This window comes from Centruroides vittatus, unplaced genomic scaffold, assembly GCF_030686945.1.
Source record: "Centruroides vittatus isolate TY-2023 unplaced genomic scaffold, ASM3068694v2 contig_260, whole genome shotgun sequence".
NCBI lineage: Eukaryota > Metazoa > Arthropoda > Arachnida > Scorpiones > Buthidae > Centruroides > Centruroides vittatus.
The window spans coordinates 479,123-501,198 of NW_027121652.1; the positions used below are offsets into that span (position 1 = coordinate 479,123).

Below are 22,076 nucleotides of genomic sequence, written 5' to 3' on the forward strand. Positions count from 1 at the left end.
TGATGGCAAGCTGATACCGACTAAACATCTGATTCTAACTTTCGGAAAGCCAACATTGCCATCATTCGTTACTGCGGGATATATTCGATGCCCAGTTCGACCATACGTTCCAAATCCGCTGCGTTGTTTCAAATGCCAGCGATTTGGTCATTCCCAGACTTCCTGCCGAGGCAAAAGCTTATGTGCACAGTGTGGAACTGAAGGCCACAACAGTACTGAATGTAAAAGTACTCCACACTGTGTGAACTGCCAGGATGCCCATCCAGCCTATTCTCGGAAATGCTCTGCATGGCAAAGAGAAAAAGAAATTCAACGCCTAAAAACAGTTAACAACATACCTTACCCAGAGGCTCGGCGCATGGTCACTCAAAGTGCATCATTACAACAAAAGACATTTGCTTCTGTTTTGAAGTTTACAAAGACATGTGCGGTTCAGACAGAAATTTCCGTTTCACCAAATGAATCTTTCACTCGCCATGCTAGATGCTTGTTAACTCAATCTACAGATACAGAAGTAAAGGAGAATATAAAGAAAAAAACACCCCTACCTAAAGCAGGGATAGTAACCAGAAATGTGAGTATTAAAAAAGCTAATAAGAAACCACTGAACAAACAAAAATTAAAATCAGCCCTCTCTAAATCTAAAAGATCAGAGACTCAGTCTATGAGTGAGTTCTCTGACTTCTCAGATGAGGAGACTAATAAGGTGGTTACACCACCAAACTCGCCTCCAAAAGGCAAATCGGCTGTAAAACTAAAGAGGGATACTTTTACAAAGAATGCTGCCTCAACTACATAATGGATTATAAAATAATCCAATGGAACTGTCGTGGTTTCCGCAACAACTTTTCTGACGTTAAACATTTGACATCATCTACCACATCTCTCTGCGTGGCACTCCAGGAAACACATCTAAAACCTGGAGAAAAAATTACTTTAAAAGGATTTGATCTTTACCGTAAGGATGATGATAGCCACACTCGCGCCAGTGGAGGTGTGGCTGTACTGGTTTCAAACCGCATCCCTTCCTTACCGGTACAAATTAGAACAGAGCTGCAAGCTGTGGCAGTCAGAATTTCAATTGGAGTAACTGTCACAGTTTGTTCCATATACTTGCCACCAGATGTCAGAGTCAATGAGGATGAATTGGATTACTTGGTTGAACAACTGCCAACTCCGTTTATTCTACTTGGTGATTTCAATGGCCACAATCCAATGTAGGGCAGTCACGACATCAATTGTCGAGGCAGAGCCATTGAAAGATTCATAGGTAATCACTAACTGTATTTATTTAATACTGGAGAAGTGACATACTTCCACGCTCCAACAAGAACATTTACTGCCATTGATTTGACATTAGCTAGTCCAAATCTGTTTTCAGCGTTTAGATGGGAGGTTGGATCTAATCCACTTTCCAGTGACCACTTTCCAATATTTATAAAATATAGAGGCAGAGGAAGCTGTGAAACAGCCTGTCCACCACGCTGGAAATTTGAAACGGCAGATTGGCCTGCATTTTCCTCTTTGGCTAACATCACTGAGGAAATGGTTAATACTGCCGATATCAATGATGCAGTCGAAGTTGTCACTTCCAGTATTATTCAGGCAGTCGAAAAAACAATGGGGAAAACGTCAACCAGATATCCAAAACATCCGAAACCATGGTGGGATCAGAATTGTGAGGCAGCATTTAAAAAACAAAAGAAAGCATGGGGGATTTTCAGAAGATACTCCACTGCTGAGAATTTGATAGCTTTTAAAAAAGCAAAGGCAAATGCCAGAAAAATAAGGAGGCAAAGTCAAAGGGATTCCTGGAGGAAGTATGTTTCTAGCATAACATCTTCCACCAGCTCAAAAGCAGTCTGGGATAAAATCCATAAAATTAATGGGAAATATGCTTCTCACTCTCTGTCCATGCTGGAAAGTAATGGCACAATAATCAGTGACATAAAAGGTATTGCTGATTTGTTGGGTGAAACATTTTCGTCTTCATCCAGCAATATTATGTATACAACAAATTTTCAGGCTTATAAAGTCCAAAGTGAAAAACAATATCTAAACTTCCACTCTCCATCTAATGAGGAATATAATGTGCCATTCAGCAGAGTAGAACTATTTACAGCAATCTCTCGCTCGGGGAATACTGCTGTAGGGCCGGATAAAATCCATTACAGCATGATTAAAAATCTGACAGACAATTACCTTAGTAACCTTCTGAATCTGTTCAACAGAATATGGACAGAACATACTTTTCCTGACTCTTGGAGGTTATCTATCATAATTCCCATTCCCAAGCCAGGTAAAGACTGCAAGAATCCCTCTAATTATAGACCAATTTCTCTGACTAGTTGTCTCTGCAAACTTTTCGAGAGAATGGTAAACAGATGCCTTATGTTTTTCCTAGAAGAAAAGAACTACTTTTTACCACATGAGAGAGGATTTCGTAGGAACAAAAGTACCACAGAGAATCTAGTAAACCGTGAAACATCTATACGCGAAGCGTTTGTAAGACAACAGCACTTAGTGTCTGTGTTTTTCGATATAGAGAAGGCTTATGATCGCTGCTGGCGATATGGAATACTCCATGATCTGCATGAATTTGGACTGCGGGGTAATCTGCCAATTTTTATAAAAAAACTTCTTGCAGAATCGAAGATTCCAAGTCAGGATGGGCAACACTTTGTCTAGGCCTTTCACACAAGAAGAGGGTGTTTTTCAAGGTTGTATTTTGAGTGTGACTCTGTTCCTAATCAAAATTAATAGCATAGCTAAGTGTCTCCCTCCCAGTGTGAAACACTCCATGTATGTGGATGACTTTCAGATCTCCTGTCAGTCTACTAACATGAGTTTTATTGAAAGACAACTGCAAACCTCCCTAAATCACATTGACAATTGGTCCAAGACCAATGGTTTCAGTTTTAACGTAGAGAAGACCTTGTGCATTCACTTTTGCCGAAGGCGTGGTTTGCACCTGGACCCTGAAATTCACCTAAATGGGGTTAAAATTTCAATGGTCAACGAAGCAAAATTTTTGGGTGTCGTGTTTGACCATAAATTGACGTTCTTGCCACACTTGCGCAATTTGAAGAGTAGATGTTTAAAATCTCTGAACCTTTTAAAGGTATTAAGCTGCACATCCTGGAGAGCAGACAAATGTTTGATGCTCAGGATATATAGAGCCCTCGTTTGCTCTAAGCTGAACTATGGATGTGTTGTTTATGGTTCTGCGCGAGAATCTACTTTTCGGATGCTGGATCCAATCCACCATCAAGCATTGCGTTTGTGCACTGGTGCATTTCGAACTTCTCCTGTTCAAAGTTTGTACGTGGATGCTTCTGAGCCTCTACTATCTGTTAGGAGAGAGCAGTTGTCTTTGTTCTATTACATTAAACAGAAATCTCTGGCTAAACCTTCAGTTTATTGTAGAGTATCAGATACTCAGCTGAAAAGATTATTTACAGCTCGCCCAAGTTGTGTTTCTACATTTGACATTAGAATGGAGAACGTAAGCAGCACGATTGACCTGGGCACAAGCAACATTTCACAGGCCGAGGTCGATAATATATCACCTTGGTCAACTCCTGTGATAACTGTTCACATTAGCTTAAAGCAGTTTCCTAAAGAATCTACCCCGGACTACATCTATATGCAGCACTTTGCAGAAATTCAACACCATGACAGGAATTTAATTCCTATTTATACTGATGGATCGAAATCGGTTGATTACTTTGGCTCAGCCTTCATCTGCCAGGATGAGATCATGGCAGAACAAATTGCATTGAATTCTTCCATCTTTACTGCAGAGTTGCAGGCTATTTATGTAGTTTTAAAATATGTAATTAGGAAAGGTCATCGTCGCTGTGTTATTTAAACTGACTCAGTCAGTGCACTTCAGGCTTTGATCTCACATGAACCTAGTTCTCACTCTATAGTGATTAAAATTCGCAAACCGTTTTGCTGTCTTATTGCGAGTAATATTTTTGTAAAATTTTGTTGGGTCCCAGGCCATGTAGGTATAAGAGGGAATGAAGAAGCTGACGCAGCTGCAAAGTCAGCAAGTCCTTCTCAGCATACAATGTTTATTGAAGGAGGTGACTTGAAGCTAGTCGTTAAAAAACGACTAGCAGAGAGATGGCAAAATGTGTGGAACGCAGAAGTCCACAATAAACTTTACGAGATCAAACCTATAATAGAAAATTGGACACACAACAAACAGTATGACAGGAGATTTGAGGTCATTCTTACTCGTTTGAGAATTGGACACACTTGACTGACTCATCAATACCTTTTGACGGGTGATGACCAGCCTGTGTGTCAGTATTGCAATTGTACTGTAAGCGTTAAGCACATACTGAGCAATTGCACTGCCTCTGAAAGGATTCGTAGGCAGCATTTTGGAAATGCAAGTTTTAAAGAGATTATGGGCCAGAGGCCAAATGTTGATAAATTACTGAACTTTCTAAAAATTACAAATATATATAAACAGATTTAGTTGTTTGTTTATTTTATATTTACACCTTGTTACTATATACATTTTAATTGTTATTTATTTTTGTTATCGGTTTTATGTTTTTTTGTTTTTTTCTGTTGTTTTATTTTGTTCTATTTTATTCTATTTATTATTATTATTTATTAATATATTTATTTATACCATGTGTTGTTGCGCAGCTTGGCCTGTGTTGCCTTTTGCCAAAAAACTATTACCAACCAACCAACCATTTTCTGGAAACTTCTAGAACTTTTACTGGAAGTTCAATTTTTTTTCCTGTTTGTATTAATAATTTTCTGGGTATATCTTATATTTTTAGATTTGATTTGAAGACATTGCTGATAATTTTAAGATAGTAAATTTAGTATTTTAGACAAAATTAATTTTTATAGTTTAATATGGATGCAGAAATAAAAATTTTTATGATACTGCCTACGGCATTGTTGACGAAATTAAGAAATATTTCCAGCGTAATCGAAATGCTAAATTTGGAGTTGATTGTCATCTCACATACATATTGACACAGTTTACAAGAGTTATTCAATTAGTTGAAACTAATTTGTTACTAAAGAGGATTTAAATGAATTTAAAGTTATTCAAATCAAGAAATCTAAAGAAATATTATTGGATATACAACACACAGTACATAATCATAAGGAAACCTCTTCCAATAATCCAGCTAGCATAAAAGTTTCTTGCACTCGAGCTATAGAGATACCCTTTTTAAAGGAAATAAAATCAACTTCAGTTACAAATGATTCGCCTGCACCAGAGTATACAGTATTGGTATTTAGTGACAAACAAGGAACTACGAGTGAGGAAACTAAATCTCATTTAACTAATAATATGCAATCAGATAAATTGGGAATAGGTATATGCCGTATAAGAAAAATAAGAAATGGAGGACTTGCAATTGATTTGAATCATAAAAGTGATGCTAACTATTTTAAGGAGAATGTTGAACAGATACCGGGCTTAATTTCAAAACTATGGAAAAAGAGACTCCCACTAATCAAAATTGCTTCAGTTCCCAAAGATATCAATAAAGAGGACCTTATTGAGGATATTTTTGAACAAAATGGGCATCTTTTAGGATCCAATTTCACAGAACGCACTTTCTCTGGAAATGCTTGTATCAGGTTTTCACTTAATGAAAAGAATCAAGCTCACATCTTCTGGATTCTTGAGGTAACTCCTATGGTTAGAGAAAAAATTTCCTAAAGAACACTGAGGACTGTACATCTTACCACATTGTACTCATATATAATTAAGCTATTCTGATTAGTGGTTTCATGCACCATAGACCAAGTATCAATTACCACACTATTTGTAATGAGGGTCAAATTAATATGTGAAGTTGTCCTACTGGACACAAACGTAGGACCTGCCTCGCACCAAGTCTTATTTTAAAATTGTTTTTTAAATGTATCGTACTGTGCTTGTCGGTAGTCTTACTGCCTCAGAGAGTAGCCTTTGCATTATTATTTATACTTATAATAATAATTTTTTCCTGCAACTTCTCCAGGATATCTTCTAATTTATTTATACCATTATTAATATTGATACTAGGTGACATGTACAGTACATATTTATTAAATACACCTTAAAACTATCTCCCATGACTTGTGCTACTGCACACGTTGGGGATTTTAGGCTATTGATACCTAATATCGCCCACTTTCTGTTGTAAATAATTACAGCCGCGCAGGGCTGTATCTGGGCGCACTGACTGTGGACAATTTTTACTTTTGTATTTAACTCAAGCACATGACGTGGAGTTGCATAGGGCTCTTGAACCAGCGCTATATCAATTTTTTTAGTAGCTACAATCTTGCTTAGCTCTCCCGGAACAGATCTACTTTGATCCATATTTATTTGCGCTACTTTTATTTTAAAATCAGTTTTAGGACTACTGTTCATAATCTATTTTGGCAAGGTATCTTTCCAATGCCATCTTTAGGAGAGACACTTTATCAGTTTCCATTTATCCCTTAATTCATGCTTATGGGGTTTCCCCATTTGTTTGTATGTTATACATTTTCTCTGACATTTCTGTTTCATATTTTGGGCCTTTGTGGCTGGTCTTACCACATGTACTACATATCATATTGGCTGCACTGCAGTGCTTTTTTACATGCCCAAATTTTTGACATTTATAACACAGGGTCACCTCATGGTAATCCCAGACCACACAGCTTCTATAGCTTATATACACTCTACCGGATTGTAATAATTTAAACCTTAAGCTGGGTGCCACTTCAGCTACCCAGTTTGTCAGGCTGTCAGGCCATCCTTCTTACAACCTGTTCTATATACCAATTTGAAATCTTTTTGGGGGTTGTCTTCCCCATACAAATTATCACTATTTAATTCCACACTATTTAATTCTATAATTTTATCAATAGACATACTCTTTGGTACATCTTTTATCGCCACCCTAGGCCGTCGTTTAGTTGGCTGCTCTATTTTAAGGCTAGTGCCCTGCAATTTACTATTATTTATTACCTTATCGGGACCACCTTTAGAAGCCAGAGTAACAACTATACCAGAGCTTCTCATTTTGCATATACTACTTATTTTCACCTTGTCTGTTTTTGGATTAATGTTCTTTAAAAAGTTTTCTTCATTTACATCACTGTTCATTTCATTTTTGTTATCTTTGACAAGCAATATTGCTTCATCTTTAACAATACCACTTCTATTAGGTCGCTGAGTCTTACCTGTACTAGGGACATTAACCAGTTTTATCCCAGATTTTTGAAAAGAAAATGAGAAAAAACACAAGCTTTGAAGCTCGGATTTTTTGTAAAATAATTTAAAATTGCCATATTTTTTTGAATTTTGCGCTAGAGACGTGCTGTTTTTTTTATTTTGTCTATAAACACTTTTGTCCCTCTGATTATCATATTTGATTTTATAATTGACGAGAAAAAATTTTTAAAAAGACAAAAGTTTGATGTATTTTCATTAAAAAAATGAATTTAAAAAATTGTATTGTTTAACATATTGGTTACAAAGAAGTAAGTGTTTCTGTGTCTAACAAAACAAACCGCGTCATTCTAGCTGCAGTAGAACCAGAGATGTTTACATTCAAAGTTGTGATTTATGATAGGGGAGTGTCAAATTACAGTGCTGTCATGGCATCTGCTTTTCGGTGCGATAAGCGATGCTTATTTTTTATTATTTCCAATCATTTAAAATTTAATAAATGTCTGCAATATAATTACTTGGATTGGCTTTTGTTTAGGTTGTCTGACTGTACACTGACAAAAGAGTTCATCTCTAGTCATAAATATTTTGGGAAACTCCATTTTTTTATAGTAAGTCTATGGGAGACCTTCTCGCTGTTAATTGGCTTTAAATTTCTTTATTTATGTTTTTTACTTTCTAATTGGTCGTGTTAGAGTTAGTAATAGCTCTGTAAACAGTTGGGGCCGATTCAGCCATAATATTATTACGTACATACAAAACGTTTCACGTGTAGGATACGCGTTGCTTAGCGCGTGCTACAATGACATAATCATTCCTGTCTCAGCTAGTGTCCTCGAATTACTGTTTGAACATCTGTTAGAGTAATTTATAATAATAATTCGAAAAGGGAGGCTCCAGGATTTACTTAGAGGTAAGAAAGGTGGTGCAAGAAGGGTGGTGATCGCTTTAAAGCTTATGCCCCAGGTATTTTTAGTAATGCTGGTGAGGGCGTTTGATGCCTTTGTGGCCCTAGCAACCATCATATCGATATGGCTGGTCCACTGCAGCTGTTGCTCTAGCCTCACTTTAAGGTACTTGAATTCTCTGACGCGAGAGATATGGATACCATCAATTTCTATACGTGGACTCCTCTGAAGTGGGGTGGCTTTTGAGAAAATTATGTAGGAGCATTTCGAATAGTTAATAGGTAATTTAACTTTGGCACTCCAGTTTGAGGTCTTGGTGAGGAGGCTATTACAAAGAATAGGAAGATTATCACTGTTTTTGTCCAATACGAGGATGACCGTATCATCTGCGTATCCTTGTAAAAGATGGTGGTTGTTGTTATTTGCGCTGTTGATACTAGTAAGCAAATCATTATGTACAATGGTTCAGCCCCTCAATGTGGGTTCCTGTCTGTAGTGAGGGGACCTCCCAGAGATGGTTTAGTAACTCTTCTTTACCATCCCTGGGATCTGAACGCCCACCCACGTGTTTGCCGTGCGTGGTGACCCGTATGCCGGAAAGGGGAATCCTGGTAGTTGAGGGGCAACATACCGTCCCCAACACACTGCTTTGGCCCCTGCTTCGGATAAACGGGAGGCTCAAATCAGGCTCCGTTTGAGTCAATCGGCTGGTCGTTGAGTCATTGTTGACCTCGGCTTGGAGTCAACCGATCGATGCAGACCGGGCAGACACGTCAGACAAGGTGTGCTCTTCTCGACTGCATTGTGAGGGTATAGCTCCTGGGAAACCCTGGTGCGACGGTCTATGGGAGTCTCCCATGTGACGGCATCCCCCTGTTGGGCCCCATGGTGGGTGGGGTCACCAGGAGCTGAATATTAATTTTTCAATATGGATTTACTACAATCTAAAACACCAGGTACCAAAGCATACCACCAAGTGATTTTACTTCCGTTAACCAACCAGCCTACCTTATTGTTTATGCTACGGGAGAAACATCTCTGTCTAAACGTTCCCCCTTTTTGATTCAAAAATTATTTGAATCAACCATAGGACATCTTAAAAAAATCCAAAAATTGAGGTCAGGAGATTTACTCGTAGAGGCAGCCTCTCCTCAACAGTCAGCAAAGCTTTTAAAAACTAAATCTCTAGGAGACATAAATGTCACCATCACACCACACACAAGTTTGAACTCGTCACGTGGTGTGGTATCTGAGATCAATCTGATGTCTGAAGATGAATCAGATATCCAGATCGGACTTTCAGATCAAGGTGTCACTGCTGTCCGACGTATCTCCATTCGTCGTGATGGCAAGTTGATACCAACTAAACATCTGATTCTCACTTTTGGAAAGCCAACATTACCATCATTTGTTACTGCAGGATATCTGCGCTGCCCAGTTCGACCATACGTTCCAAACCCGCTGCGCTGCTTCAAATGCCAGCGGTTTGGACATTCTCAAACATCCTGTTGAGGAAAGAGCGTATGTGCACAGTGTGGAACTGAAGGTCACCAGAGTGTCGAGTGTACCAATACTTTATGCTGTGTGAATTGCAAAGATGCCCATCCTGCCTACTCCCGGAAATGCCCTGCATGGCAGAGAGAGAGGTTCAGCGGGTGAAAACTGTCAACAATTTATCTTACCTAGAGGCTTGTCGCATGGTCACTTCAAGTGCACCAGTTAAACACAAGACATTTGCTGCAGTTTTGAAAGCCACAAACACGTGTGGAGTTCAAACAGATATCTCTGTTCCTCCAAATGAATCTCTCACTCACCACACTAAATGTTTGCCATTTCAGTCTAAAAAAACAGAAGAAAAGGAGAACGTAAAGACAAAATCAACCCTTCCCAAAACAGGAGTAATAACTAGAAATGTGGGTTTTAAAAAGGCTAATAAGAACCCACTCAACAAACAAAAATTGAAAGCAGCCCTCTTTAAATCAAAGAGATCAGAGACACAGTCCATGAGTGAGCTTTCTGACTTCTCTGATGAAGAAACGAATAAGGAGGTGACACCATTAACCTCACCTCCAAAAGGAAAATCAGCTGTAAAACTAAAGAGGGATACCTTTACTAAGAATGCTGCCTCAAACACATAATGGATTACAAAATAATCCAATGGAACTGTCGTGGTTTTTGCAATAACTTCTCTGACATTAAACATCTGACATCATCTACCCCATCTCTCTGCGTGGCACTCCCCCCTCGATGTGGGTTCCTGTCCGTGGTGAGGGGACCTCCCAGAGATGGTTTAGTATCTCTTCTTTACCATCCCTGGGATCTGAACGCCCACCCACGTGTTTGCCGTGCGTGGTGTCTTGTATGCCGGAAAGGGGGATCCTGGTAGTTGAGGGGCAACATAACGTCCCCAACACACTGCTTTGGCCCTTGCTTCGGATAAACGGGAGGCTCAAATCAGGCTCCGTTTGAGTCAATCGGCTGGTCGTTGAGTCATTGTTGACCTCGGCTTGGAGTCAACCGATCGATGCAGACCGGGCAGACACGTCAGACAAGGTGTGCTCTACTTGACTGCATTGTGAGGGTATAGCTCCTGGGAAACCCTGGTGTGACGGTCTATGGGATCCTCTCATGTGACGGCATTCCCCTGTTGGGCCCCATGGTTGGTGGGGTCACTAGGAGCTGAATATATATTCTTAAATATGGATCATAAAACTACAAAACAAGTGACCAAAGACCAGACCTCCAGCCACCCTGCTTACTTAATAGTGCATGCGACTGGAGAAAAACCTCTATCTAAAGCATCTCCATTCTTGATTCAAAAATTGTTTGAATCAACTATTGGACAATTGAAAAAAATACAAAAATTAAGATCGGGAGATTTACTGGTGGAAACAGCTTCCCCACAACAATCGGCAAAACTTCTGCAAACAAAGACTCTGGGAGAAATGGAAGTCACTGTCACACCACACGGAAGCCTAAACTCATCACGTGGTGTGATATCTGAAATTGATCTGATGTCTGAAGATGAATCAGACATTCAGATCGGTCTTTCAGATCAAGGTGTCGTTGCTGTTCGGCGCATTTCCATTCGTCGAGATGGCAAGTTGATACCAACCAAACACCTGATACTTACTTTCAACAAGCCAACATTGCCATCTTCCATTACAGCAGGATACCTACGTTGCTCAGTTCGTCCATATATCCCAAACCCGCTGCATTGTTTCAAATGCCAGCGGTTTGGACACTCACAAACATCCTGTCGCGGGAAAAGCGTATGCGCACAGTGTGGGACGGAAGGTCACGAGAGTACCGAATGTAAAACTACCCCATGCTGTGTAAACTGCAAAGATGCCCATCCTGCTTACTTCCGAAAATGCCCTGCATGGCAGAGAGAGAAAAAGATTTAGCGAGTAAAAACAGTCAACAACCTACCATACCCAGAGGCTCGCCGCATGGTCACTTCAAGTGCACCACTGAAACAGAAGACCTATGCCGCTGTCTTGAAATCCACAAACACTTGTGCGGTTCAAACAGATATCTCTGTCTCTCCAAGCGAATCCTTTACCCGCCATGCGAAATGTTTAATACTGCCATCTACCCGAACACCAGAAAAGGAGAGCAAGAAGACCAAGACACCCCTACCTAAAACAGGGGTAATAACAAGAAATGTGGGTTCAAAAAAGGCCAATAAAAACTCACTTAACAAGCAAAAAGTAAAAGTTGCCCTCTCTAAATCACCTAAAAAGTCGGAGACTCAGTCTACGAGTGAATTCTCCGACTTTTCTGATGAAGAGACTAATTCGGAGGTTACAAAACCAAGGTCACCTCCGAAAGAGAGACCCCCTGTTAAATTAAAGAGGGATACCCTCGCAAAGAATGCTACCTCAAACACATAATGGATTATAAAATAATCCAATGGAACTGTCGTGGTTTTCGCAACAACTTCTCTGACATTAAACACCTGACATACTCTACCTCATCTCTCTGCGTGGCACTCCAGGAAACACATCTAAAACCTGGAGAAAGAATTTCTTTAAAAGGATTCGATCTTTACCGTAAAGATGACGACAGCCACACCTGCGCCAGTGGAGATGTGGCTGTACTGGTTTCAAATTGCATCCCATCTTTTCCGGTACAAATAACAACAGAGCTGCAAGCTGTGGCAGTCAGAATATCTATGGGCGTCACTGTCACAGTTTGTTCCATATACTTGCCACCAGATGTCAGAGTCAATGACGATGATTGCAAGTAATATTTTTGGAAAATTTTGTTGGGTCCCAGGCCATGTAGGTATAAAAGGGAATGAAGAAGCTGATGCAGCTGCAAAGTCAGCAAGTCCTTCTCAGCGTACAATGCATATTGAAGGAGGTGACTTGAAGCTAGTTGTTAAAAAACGACTAGAGGAGAGATGGCAAAATGTGTGGAACGCACAAGTCCACAATAAACTACACGAGATAAAACCTGTGATAGAAAATTGGACACAGAAGAAACCTTATGACAGGAGATCTGAGGTCATTCTTACTCGTTTGAGAATTGGACATACTCGACTGACTCATCAATACCTTTTGAAGGGTGATGACCAGCCTGTATGTCAGTATTGCAACTGTAATGTAAGTGTTAAGCACATACTGAGCAATTGCACTGCCTATGAACGGATTCGTAGGCAACATTTTGGAAATGCAAGTTTTAAAGAGATTTTGGGCCAGAGGCCAAATGTTGATAAATTATTGAACTTTCTAAAAGTTACAAATATTTATAAAGAAATTTAATTATTTATTTATTTATATCCATATACATGTTGTTGTTATACACAGTTTAACTGTTGTATATTTTTGTTATTGGTTTTTTGTTTTTTTTGTTTTGTTCATTTTTATTGTTATTTATGTACATATATATACCATAAGTTGTGGCGCAGCTTGGCCTATGTGGCCCTTGTGCCAATAAACTTTAACCAACCAACCTTTGCGTGGCACTCCAGGAAGCACATTTAAAATATGGAGAAAAAATATTATTAAAAGGATTTGACCTCTACCGCAAGGATGATGATAGCCACAACCGCACCAGTGGAGGTGTGGCTATACTGGTTTCAAACCGCATCCCATTTTTACCGGTACAAATAACAACAGAGCTGCAAGCTGTTCCAGTCAGAATTTTTATTGGAGAAACTGTCACAGTTCGTTCCATATACTTGCCATCAGATGTCAGAGTCAATGAGGATGAATTGGATTCCTTGGTTGAACAACTACCAACTTCATTCCTTTTACTTGGTGATTTTAATGGCCGCAATTCAATGTGGGGTAGTCCCGACATAAACCGTCGAGGCAGGGCCATTGAGATATTTATAGGCAATCAGCAACTGTATTTATTTAATACTGGAAAAGTGACATACTTCCACGCCCAAACAAGAACATTTACTGCCATTGATCTATCATTAGCAACCCTGAATCTGTTTTCAGCGTTTACATGGGAGGTTGGATGTAATCCACTCTCTAGTGACCACTTCCCAATATTTTTAAAATATCGAGGCAGAGAAAGCTGTGAAACAGCCTGTCCACCACGCTGGAAACTTGAAACGGCAGATTGGCCTGCATTTTTTTTTTGGCTAAAATCACTGAAGAAATGGTCAATACTGCTGATATCAATGATGCAGTTGAATTTGTCACTTCCAGTATTATTGAGGCAGCCGAAAAAACAATGGGGAAAACATCAGCCAGATATCCAAAACATCTGAAACCATGGTGGGATCAGAATTGCGAGGCAGCATTTAAAAATCAAAAGAAAGGATGGGGGATTTTCAGAAAATACTCTACTACTAACAACTTGATTTCTTTTAAAAAAGCAAAGGCAAATGCCAGAAGAATCAGAAGGCAAAGCCAAAGGGATTCTTGGAGGAAGTATGTATCCAGCATAACATCTTTTACCAGCTCAAAAGCAGTCTGGGATAAAATTCATAAAATTAATGGGAAATATGCTTCTCACTCTCTGCCCATGCTGGAAAATAATGGCACAATAATCAGTGACATAAAAGGTATTGCTGATTTGTTGGGTGAAACATTTTCGTCTTCATTCAGCAATATTATGTATACAACAAATTTTCAGGCTTACAAAGTCCAAACTGAAAAACAATATCTAAACTTCCACTTTCCATTTAATGAGGAATATAATGTGCCATTCAGCAGATTAGAACTATGTACAGCAATCTCTCGCTCGGGGAATACTGCTGTAGGCCTGGATAAAATCCATTACAGCATTATTAAAAATCTGTCACAAATTCTCTTAGTAACCTTCTGAATCTGTTTAACAGAATATGGACAGAACATACTTTTTCTGATTTTTGGAGGCTATCTATTATCATTTCCATACCCAAGCCAGGTAAAGACTGCAAGAATCCCTCTAATTATAGACCAATTTCTCTGACTAGTTGTCTCTGCAAACTTTTCGAGAGAATGGTAAACAGACGCCTTATGTTTTTCCTAGAGGAAAAGAACTACTTTTCACCACATGAGAGAGGATTTCGTAGGAACAAAAGTATTACAGAGAATCTAGTAAACCTTGAAACATCTATACGCGAAGCGTTTGTAAGACGACAGCACTTAGTGTCTGTGTTTTTCGATATAGAGAAAACTTATGATTGCTGCTGGCGATATGGAATACTCCGTGATTTGCATGAATTTTGACTGCGGGGTAATCTGCCAATTTTTATAAAAAACTTTTTGCAGAATCGAAGATTCCAAGTTAGGATGGGCAACACTTTGTCTAGGCCTTTCACACATGAAGAGGGTGTTCCTCAAGGTTGTATTTTGAGTGTGACTCTGTTCCTAATCAAAATTAATAGCATAGCTAAGTGTCTTCCTCCCAGTGTGAAACACTCTTTGTATGTGGATGACTTTCAGATCTCCTGTCAGTCTACTAACATGAGTTTTATTGAAAGACAACTGCAAACCTTCCTAAATCACATAGACAATTGGTTTAAGATCAATGGTTTTACTTTTAATGCAGAGAAGACCTCATGCATTCACTTTTGCCGAAGGCGTGGTTTGCATCTGGACCTGGAAATTCACCTAAATGGGGTTAAAATACCAATAGTGAATGAGGCAAAGTTTTTGGGTGTTGTGTTTGACCAAAAACTGACGTTCTTATCACACTTGCGCAATTTGAAGAGTAGATGTTTAAAATCTCTGAACCTTTTAAAGGTACTGTGCTGCTCATCCTGGGGAGCAGACAAATGTTCGATGCTCAGGATATATAGAGCCCTCGTTCGCTCTAAGCTGGACTATGGATGTATTGTGTATGGCTCTTCGCGAGAATCTACTCTTCGGATGCTGGATCCAATTCACCATCAAGCATTGCGTTTGTGCACTGGTGCATTTCGAACTTCTCCTGTTCAAAGTTTGTACGTGGATGCTTATGAGCCTCCACTATCTCTCAGGAGAGAGCAGTTGTCTCTGTTTTATTATATTAAGCAGAAATCTCAAATTAAATTTTCAGTTGATTGTATAGTATCAGATACTCAGCTGATAAGATTATTTGCAGCCTGCCCAAGTAGTGTTCCTACATTCAGCATAAGAATGGAGAATGTCAGCAGCACGATTGACCTGGATATGGGCAACATTTCACAGCCTGAGCTTTACAGTATATCACCTTGGTCAACTCCTGTGATAAATGTCAACATTAGCTTAAAGCAATTTTCTAAGGAATCCACCTCAGATTACATGTATAGACAGTACTTTGCTGAAATTCGACATCGTGACAGGAATTTAATTCCTATATACACTGATGGGTCTAAATCGGATGATTACGCTGGCTCAGCCTTTGTCTGCCAGAATGAAATTGTGGCAGAACAAATCGCACCAAATTTCTCCATTTTTACTGCGGAGTGGCAGGCTATTTATTTAGCCTTAAAGTATATAAATAGGAAAGGTCATCGTTGCTGCATGATTTACACTGACTCAGTTAGTGCACTTCAGGCTTTGATCTCACATGAACGTAGTTCTCACTCCATAGTCATTAAAATTCGTATGCTGATTTGCCATCTTTTTGCGAGGAATATCTTTATAAAATTTTGTTGGGTCCCAGGCCATGTAGGTATAAGAGGAAATGGAGAAGCTGACGCAGCTGCAAAGTCAGCAAGACGTTCTCAGCATACAATGTTTATTGAAGGAGGTGACTTGAAGCTAGTTGTTAAAAAACGACTAGAGGAGAGATGGCAAAATGTGTGGAACGCACAAGTCCACAATAAACTGCACGAGATTAAACCTGTGATAGAAAATTGGACACAGAAGAAACCCTATGACAGGAGATCTGAGGTCATTCTTACTCGTTTGAGAATTGGACATACTCGACTGACTCATCAATACCTTTTGAAGGGTGATGACCAGCCTGTATGTCAGTATTGCAACTGTAATATAAGTGTTAAGCACATACTGAGCAATTGCATCGCTTCTGAACGGATTCGTAGGCAGCATTTTGGAAATGCAAGTTTTAAAGAGATTTTGGGCCAGAGGTCAAATGTTGATAAATTATTGAACTTTTTAAAAGTTACAAATATTCATAAAGAAATTTAATTAATTATTTATTTATTTATATCTATATACATGTTGTTGTTATACACAGTTTAATTGTTGTATATTTTTGTTATTGGTTCTTTGTTTTTTGTTTTGTTCATTTTTATTGTTTATTGTTATTTATGTACATATATATACTATAAGTTGTGGCGCAGCTTGGCCTATGTGGCCTTTGTGCCAATAAACTTTAACCAACTAACTAACTAACAGTCAATTTTCGTTTCACTCTTGCGGGTGTAGCTACCTCATTAACAAAGACTCTGTCTCTGATTGAAAATTTGTATGGCTTGTGCTTACGTTGATGATAGGTATTTCTATCGTTCGCGGCCTTTTCCGCGTGTTCCTGAGCTAATTTATGAGCTGAGGTCATTCTCACTCTCAATTCGCTCGTGTAATTTTCGTTTATGTCATATCGGGGTCGATTCGGTTCAATGACGATATCAAAGGGGTAGGTCGGATCACGTCCGTACAGGAGGAAGAAAGGTGTCTCGTTGGTACTGGAGTGTACTGTAGTGTTGTACACAAAGAGCGCATACGGGATCATCTCGTCTCAGTTCCTCTTATCCGCGTCGACGTAGTGCGTTAAAATGTCAACTAGCGTTTTATTTAATCACTCAACCATTCCGTTGCACTAGGGATGATAAGCTGTGGTAAGGAGTTTTTCCACTTTCAATAGCTCGCAGACCTCCTTCATGACTTTGGAGACAAAATTGGATCCTCTGTCAGTGAGTAATTGTTTTGGGACCGAATGTCTAAGAATAATTTGCGTGACGAACGCTTTCGCCACTGTTTTCGCGGTAATATCGGGCAACGGAATCGCTTCTGCCCATCTAGAAAAGTGATCGATAAAGACCAATAGATATTTGTTGTTGCTACTAGTAATAGGAAGGGGACTCTGGATATCCAGAGCCGTGCGTTTGAAGAGCCTCGACACCTGAGGGAACGTCTGCAATGGGGCTTGATGTCTGTGTTGGGGCTTTTTTATCATCGCACACTCTTGACAACTATCACAATAATGGGTGATGTTCTTATTCATCTCTGGCCAAAAGAACTGTGTCTGTAATTTCTTTCGCATCTTTTTCTTACCCACATGTCCCGAACTAGGGATATCGTGAAACAGTCTTAAAACGTAATCTATGATAACCTGGGGTACGACTATTCTATCCCATTTCTCGTTTCTTTTGGGATTTTCTTTTCGGTGATAGAGTATTTCGTTGGCGTCTAAGTAGATTTCTCGGTCTGTCTCCTGGGAGGACGAGTCTCTCAGTAATTGTTGTCTGAGTCGCTTACAAAAGGGATCTTTTAACTGTTGCTCTTTTATTTGTACCTTACTGTATATAGCCACGGTGGCCAAACTGTGGCTCTTGAGCCACATGCGGCTCTTTTCTAGTATACTTGTGGCTCACTGCAAGATACTTAAATTTATACCAAATTTGTTTTTACTTTAATTTTGCTTTTATTATTTTTTATGTATGATTCCTGGATAATATAAAATAAATAATATATTGTTTGAAATAAAGTCAAAATATGGCATCGTTATACATTATTTATTGAAAAATAAATGTAATATTTATTAAATATCATAATACGTAAAAACATTAATAGAAAAAAATAATTATAATGCTTATTTATCCAAATCAACATTAAAAATGAATATATAATGAATAACAATTTCTATAACGTTAATAGTTTTGAAATTTATATTTCCTTATTGACAATTGAAACTAGGAAACGTTTTAGAATTTTTTGGTTTTTAAATTTAGATTATGCTACTTAATACGGCAATTATAATTTATTTATTATTAAAAAAATTATATTGTATTATAGAACATAATATAAAATGAAATAATAGCTAAAGTGTTGTTTTTTTTATAAATATTTAAATGAATTGCTGTGGAAAAATATGTATATATGTATATGCGGCTCTTCAACGAATTTTGTTTTCAATATATGGCTTAAGTTCTAAAGAGTCTGGCCACCCCTGGTATATAGGTTGCATTTCGCTGATCTTTGCCACGGGCATTCAACTTAGCGCGTTTGAGTTCGTGTGGGTTTTGCCTGGTTTATGGATTATTTCGAATTGATATTCTTGTAACGCCAAATTCCATCGACTAAGTCTCGAACTTTCGTCTTTAACATTAATAAGCCACTTAAAGGGTCTATGATCCGTTGTTATTGTAAATTTTCTCCCGTAAAGATAGGGTCTAAAGTGTTTGATTGACCATATCACGGCCAAACATTCCTTTTCTGTGGTGCTGTAATTCCTTTCGGCTGGTTTTAACAGCCTACTTGCATACGCCACTGGGAGTTATCCTCGTTCATCTTCCTGTGATAACACAGCGTTTATCGCAGTGTTTGAGGCATCTGTTGCTAACACAAAAGGACGGCCAAAATCTGGGGATCTTAATAGGGGTGCAGTTATCAAAATTTCCTTTAATTTTTCGAACGCGGCTTTGTGTTCCTCGGCCCAGTGGAACTTTACATCGTTCTTAAGTAAGTCTGAAAGGGGCTTTGAAATTTTTGCATATTGCGAAATGTGACGTCTATAGTACCCTGTCAGTCCCAGAAATGCTCTAACATCTCGCTCATTTTGAGGTTGAGGGAAATTTCTAACGCACTCGATCTTAGATGGGTCGGGTCGGATACCATCTTCCGACACTTCGTGCCCTAAAAAGTTTATTTGCTGCCTCAGCAGCTGGCATTTTCGGGGCTTTAGCTTCAGTCTTGCTGTCGCCAGGCGCTGAAGGACAATTTCCATCTGTTGTAAGTGAGTTTCGAAGTCTGGACTAAATACCAAAATGTCGTCCATGTAGACGAGGCAAATTTAGTTTTTCAGATTGCTTAATATTAAATCCACACATCTTTGGAATGTTGCTGGGGCACAGGTAACACCCATTGACATTTAATTGTATTGGTAGTGCTTCGAGGGAGTACTAAACCTTGTCTTTTCTTTCAATTCGGGGCTCAAAGGCAACTGCCAAAATCTGCTTAAAGTATTTATGGAGGAAAAGTATTGCGATTTTCCCAGCAAACTCAATGACTCCTGGATATGGGGTAACGGGTACGAGTCTACCCTGGTAACTTTATTTAATTGTTTATAATCCACCACTAATCTGTAGCCTTGGGGCTTTTTAGCGACTAATAACGCAGGTGCCGACCAGGGAGAGCTGGACGGTTTAACTACGCCCTTTTTGATCATATTTTCCACTATCTTATCCATTATTTCCCGTTGCGCGTATGGAATTCGGTATGGGGCACGACAAATAGGGGGACTGTTTCCAGTGTCTATTTTGTGCTCTACTAAATCACAATAGCCTAGATCGTAATCGTCTTTCGCGAATACTTGTCTGTATTTGTATAATAAGTCTACCAAAGGGGTTAATTTGTCTTTTCCTACTTCGCTAAAATCGAATAAATTCGCAAATCGAACTCTAGTCAAATCATCTGCATTTGATCGCGTCATCTTATTTTGTTCTGCGCTTTTTTTTGTTTCTTCTTCTGTTAAGAGGAAATTTCCCAACTTACTCCCTCTGTTTAATTTAACCGGTTGTGTTTTTACATTCATTATTCTAACAGGTACTTCACCAAATTGCCGTGTTTTAACTAACGTGCTAGCAATAAACACTCCCTTTCGCTCCTGGGGTGTCGGTTCAACCACTCCTAATTGACTTGTCAGCTGGGGGTGGACCTTTTCTTCTACAATGACTTCTGATCTTGGGGAATGACGTAGTCGTTGACTAACGTTACTTCCTTAGGAGAATCGTCTTTTTCCTGTTCTAGGCTGTCAATTGTTATTTGTTTTAATCTTCCCCGTTTAGTCTTTCGCTTATATTTTTGTGTACGTTTATTTTTCCTTTTTATCCCCTTGTTTTCTAAAATCCTATTTTCGCTGTCTCTATTTAAGGGTAAACTTAAATCGTCTTTTGGCAGTACGCTTACCTCGGCGCTTGGTTGCTTGCGATTGTCCTCGATGATTTCCTTTAATTCCTTACCACCATCTGTTTTGTTTATATTGGCTAATCTCCAAAACATCACCGTGTTTCCTGAGGGGAAACTGAACGTCGTATTTTTAACAGAGATTGTAATGTCATATTTTTGGATAATGTCCCTACTTAAGAGTCCATCGTTAAGCATGGTAATTTCGAGAGACACTAAATAACAATTATGGAAAAAGGTCAAACGTCCGATTCGTAATTTTAATATAAACTTTCCGAATGTCTCGATAACGTGTCCGGTAACACTTATTAACTCTATCATTCTAGTCTTTGCTTGCTGCAATTGCGCTGTGTCAGGAAATAGCTCTTTAGAAATTAAGTAACAGCTGCACCTGTGTCTATCATCAGCTGAACTTTCCTATTTTCTATCTCACAGATCATGGTACAAGGAGGTAATTCTTTATTTCTTGATTCCTGCTAATTGTGGTACATCTGGACGTACTGACGGTCGATTTATTTCGCTGTTTTGTTCTCTAAATGCAACTGATGTGACTCTGTCGGAGTCTCGCATTTGTTTATTGTCTACCGGTCTATTTTCAGGGGCAGGCAACGCTAAAAATCGAGGAGCGGCTACGTTGTTCGGTGCGCGCTCCATTTCGAAGCTACTTCCAGGCCAACCTGGATTGTAACGCGGGGGATAAAAGGGCAACGGAACATTTTGTCCGTTGGTTTAGTAATCGAATTGTCTAAATCGCGCAGGGGAAAAGAGTATTTGTCCTGATTGACTAGCTCTAAAGGCGTTTGGCAGATTTCTAACGGGGGTTTGCCATTTGGGGGCTTTTTGATTTGCTCTCCACCTCCCGGGATACTGAGGAAAAGCGTTTCCTCCGTACCAGTCGAGTGGCGATGGCATATAACCTCCGTATTCTGCCCAATTAGGATTCATCGCGCGAAATTTTGGTGATCCATTCCCACTCCCTTTCCAAGGGGGCATTCGACCTTGTTTTGAATAGGGACCGTAGCAAGGATATCGCGCACGGGGTTGTCTTTGCAGATTAGCGGGCTGAGATCGCGGGGGAAATTGTTGCAGCGGGCGTCGCTGCGCATTTGGAGAATGCTGTGTATTTTGCATCCCATTATACGCTCTATCAGTTCCTTGTATCCGGTTTGTTTGCGAGGGCTCACCTCCTTGGAAATTGTTCATGGGCTTAGGCGTGGGCGATTGATCGAGTCTTTTTTCTATTGTCGCTAATTGCTTTGAAAGCTGCGCGATTTTTGCGTCGAGAGCTGATACTCTTCGTGAGTTGGGTTCTTCCGCCAGCGTGTCGTGGCTTTCTACTGCATCAGTGATGCCAGCAATTGAATTTTGCGTCTTTCCCGCCAATTGATCTATCGTTTCTTTGCGAATAGCTATTTTTAATGCCTTAGCGAAAGTTTCTTGGTCATGTGTCATGACTCTTCTTTTTAGCTT

General features: G+C 39.3%; 1 long non-coding RNA gene across 1 annotated transcript in view; it reads left to right on the plus strand.

Annotated features, from left to right (window-relative positions):
* The first annotated feature begins 325 nt into the window (after positions 1–325).
* Positions 326–22,076, plus strand: part of LOC136971548 (uncharacterized) — a 74,367-nt gene continuing 52,616 nt past the window's right edge. Inside the window, exon 1 of the long non-coding RNA XR_010880178.1 lies at positions 326–403. This is a non-coding gene — a long non-coding RNA (uncharacterized lncRNA). The remainder of the gene's footprint in view (positions 404–22,076) is intronic.